General features: G+C 35.3%; 1 pseudogene; it reads left to right on the forward strand.

Annotated features, from left to right (window-relative positions):
- The first annotated feature begins 6 nt into the window (after window positions 1–6).
- Window positions 7–3,431, forward strand: LOC109705182 (annotated as a pseudogene).
- Window positions 3,432–4,125: the final 694 nt, after the last annotated feature.

Below are 4,125 nucleotides of genomic sequence, written 5' to 3' on the forward strand. Positions count from 1 at the left end.
TAGAATTCTAATCAAACTAAACATAAGTTTGGATTATAATTTCCAACAGGGATGAATATTCAACTCCGGTAAAAGTTTTTAATTTGCACTTCAAATGTGATCTTTTCCTCAGTTTCCTTTCCGCTTCGTTCATTTCTATTTTAAAGAAATGAATTAGTTAGAAATGTGAACTAATTAGGCTTCGAATTTGAAACCTTTAAATCATTAAGATCTTAGCTAACTACACTAAATACAATCAGTATATATGATATTATTGTGATTGTAGGATTGTGATAGATTTTGGAGAATGCCGGAATGATGCATACGCGTGAATACAATCAAGTATCTCTGAGTTCCTGATGAGATCTGAATTTTACAAACCCTCATTTCTGTATACCGATGCTAACATGACTATCATTTGTCCTTTATTTGTGAGCCGTTTGAACTTAAGGATACTGTACATGATGAGATGAATGAAATCGGTCAAAGTATTGATTCGGCATTGTTCGAGTGTTTTGTTTGTATTTTTTCGTCGAGTTCTGTATGCTCAAAGGCATATTTCTATCTCTTAATAAAAAGACCTAATCTTTTCTGAAAGTAAGGACATGAAAATTTGCTAGTGTATTGTGTTTTGCTATTTTGTCAAAGAAAGTTGTATTGAACATGATTGAGGGGGTGGAAATGCAACCGAGGTTATTTAATTAGTGAACTCATGTAGAAAGCTTGATTTTAAATTTGCTAATTTAGCTTTTTGTATAATTTATTGTGTCCAGAAGATTGACAAGGTTTGCAAAGAAATGGCCAAGAACCATGCAGGGAATTTAGTTCTTACTTCATGGATCAATTTTACTTGATTTTAAGAAAGCTGCGAGATGCAGCAGTGCAAAATGGTTCTTCTGTTGAATCAAATTGGTCAAATTATCTGACAATTAATGCCCCTAATCTTTGCAAGCAAATGTTATTGTCTGATGAAAACACACAATAAACAGTGGCAGAGCTGTCCCCAGGCAGCATTTACACTTGTTGGTGGTAACTGTGGCAGCGGTGGTCGCAGAGGTATATGCACGGCTTTTTCTCTTCATTTATTTTTGTAATTCACTGGCTAATTTGTCGTTTTTTTAAAAAAAACCCTGCAGCTTATACATGGTTTTCTATTTAGGAACAAAATTGGCGGGTGGAGAGCGAGGCCGAAAGAAAGTGCCCACTCTTAAAGCCTTTTCCTATCTGTTTGCTTAGTTAAGAGTATCATGCTGAAAAATGAATTTGTTTTCACTTGTTTCATGGATCTTTCTAGCTCCTGCTATTTTGGGTACTTTGTTTGTTTATTTATGCCACACTCTGTAAACATGTGATAGATGGATCCACTTATAATATCTTTTAGTTTCATTTTTTTAGTGGAAATTTCTTTTTTATTCGATTGTAAATTTCCTTTAATTTTTGGCACCCTCTCTCAATGTGGATGTGCAGATACTTTTCCTGAAGCTATTCTTTGAAATGCACCTCTAATTCTAAGGCTTCGTTTGGTTCAGGTATAAGAAAGAACTAGTTTATACCAGGGATAGATACAAGTTTAGGTATAAGCGGGAACTAGACCAATTTTGTATTTGGATGAAAATTTGATTGTTCCCGGAAATAAGAAAAAATAATGTTTGGATAAATAAGATGGAATAAGAGGAATAGTGGGTAGTTATAAATTGAAAATAATAATATTATCCATCTCATTATATTTAAATTTTAAATTTTGGCGCTACTTTGTTTAGAAATTTGATACTTAAATTTGGTTCTTACATTTTTTGAATTTGGAATTATGGTTGACCCTTGGGTTGATTTTTTCTTTTTCTAAAAGAATTTGTTGGCGGAATTGGAGTCAAAAGATTGGGTTAAATCCTGTGGAGCTTTAAATGATGTGCAGAGACTCGCGATTCATCACTCTTCTCTTCTTCTTCCCATCAAGTTGTTTTCATTTTTCTTTACCCCCTTAATTTATAGAAAGGAGAATATAAATTTAAAGTTTGAATTTTTCGGACCAAATGCAACTTTTTCTCGTCAATTTTATTTCCAAAATCTGCATAATTAGCGACATAAAAAGTTGATCTGTAATAAGCAAGAGGTAGTTTGGGTTTCATTTCCATTTAGAATTCCAGCTTATCCAAAAAATGTGTGTTTTTTTCTCTTTTTAATTATTAGGAAGGTAGGAACTTAACCAAATTGAGATTTGGTTTTTATTATTCTGTGGAGAAATAATCCTAAATATGTGAAACTTTTGAAAGATTTTGATGTGTATAACATCTGGATATGTTAAGGTTGAAGCTTCAAAGCAGAGCCAAAAATTTGGCTTCCTATAATTTGACTTATTTGATCTCCAGGGAATTTGTAATGGTGGTGATAGTGAAAGCAATGAAGAACCCTAGGAGTGCATTGTGCAAGACATCAATCATGGCTTGCGCCGATATCTTTCGCTCCTTCGGCCACCTCCTGCTGTCGTCCTCCATCAAAGAAGCGGCTTTCGATAATTTGGTATGTTTACTTTTTGAGTTGAATTTGAGAAGTAAATAAAACCAGTTGAACTTTGCTGGATGAAGTTGAACACTCTTTTTGCACTTTTTACTGCACTTGCAGCTGCTTCAGCTCTAGCTGAAAGCCTCCCAAGATAAGTGGTTTGTGTGCGAGGAAGCCGAGAAGGCGCTTCAAACGATGGCAGTATCTCTACCTCCTAGCTCTTCCTCTGCTCAAGAAGCTGAAGTCATACGTCAACCATACTAACCTTCGAGTCCGGGCCAAAGCCGCCGTTGCCATATCAAAATGCGTCTCGAGGATGGTAAGTGTGGGGCTTAAAGTGGTGGATAAATAAACTTCAATTTGTTGCAATCTGGTTCTTGCATCGATTTGATGTCTAGTGCATCAACCGAAACAAATTGAAGTTCAGTGGTGTAATCGAAATCCCTCGACAATTTGATCTTTGCCGGTGGAAGTTAATATCTTCAAGCTGTATCTGTTTTTTCTCTCTTTATTTTTCAGGAGGTGGAGGTGATGAAAGAGTTTGGATTGGCTACACTGCTTCAAGTGGCAGCTGAGCTGCTGAATGATAGACTACCGGAGGCGCGCGAAGCGTCTCGGAGCATCATACACTCAATCCATAATGGCTTCTCAAGAGATAATACTAGTAATGAAAACGCGGAAAATGAGTCATCAACTGCAGAATTGTGGGAGAGTTTCTGCTCTTCCAACCTGCCTCCCTTGTCAGTGCTGTCAGTAGTGAGGATCATATCTCAGTAGCAGAACCTCTTTTTTTTTTCCCCTTTTGTTTTTATTTTGTTTCCTTTTCTGCTTTTTAATCTTCTTTGTAAGTGTGTTGGCATTATCTGTGAAAACTAGTGGAGGTTTTCATGATAGCCCACATTATCAATTTACAAGTTTTATATTAGCTCGGATCTGACATCTTAATACTTTTACTTTTCCCTGGAACGCAGATTGATTTTTAGGATTCCGTAGTACATATTTGCAAAACTATATTTGAAACGTATGTAGACATCTGATCACATCTGCTGTCCTAGATTAGACATTTAAAATGTTTTAGATCAGATTTGCTAATATTTAGATGTTCTAAATCACATAGCTTCTAGCTTCTAAAATTGGGAGATTCTTTGGTACTTGTTATCAAAATTGCTCGGTTAAAAAAAAAATTTCCACCCTCCATCTTTAGAGGGCATTTTTTGAAAATTTAGATTAACGACTTGAAAAAATTTTAAAAAATTACCGTCACTTGCCAAAAACTAAAAAGACAGTAATTCAACTACCGTATTCTAGAATACGATATATAAATTATTGTGCTCAACTTAAAATTTTCATCTCGTCCTTCTTGTCCATTGTGACGCTTGCCTGGACAATAAAAAAATTATTTCTACAATTATAATTTTGTAGGACTCATTAATTAAAAAATAAATTTTGAGGGCCTAGGCACAAAAAATGCAATTTTGAGGGCGTTCGTGCGAAAAATGCCCATAGGAACATTGCACATTCCATTTCGTCAAATTGTCACTATATCTTGTGGTTTCCTTGGCAAATATTTGTGTCATCTTGTGTGTTTTCTTAACCGTTTATAGGAGTGTCAATGAGCAGAACACGAGCAAATTAGGGCCAGCTGAA

The sequence above is a fragment of the Ananas comosus genome, unplaced genomic scaffold (genome assembly GCF_001540865.1).
Source record: "Ananas comosus cultivar F153 unplaced genomic scaffold, ASM154086v1, whole genome shotgun sequence".
In the NCBI taxonomy this organism is placed as follows: Eukaryota; Viridiplantae; Streptophyta; class Magnoliopsida; order Poales; family Bromeliaceae; genus Ananas; species Ananas comosus.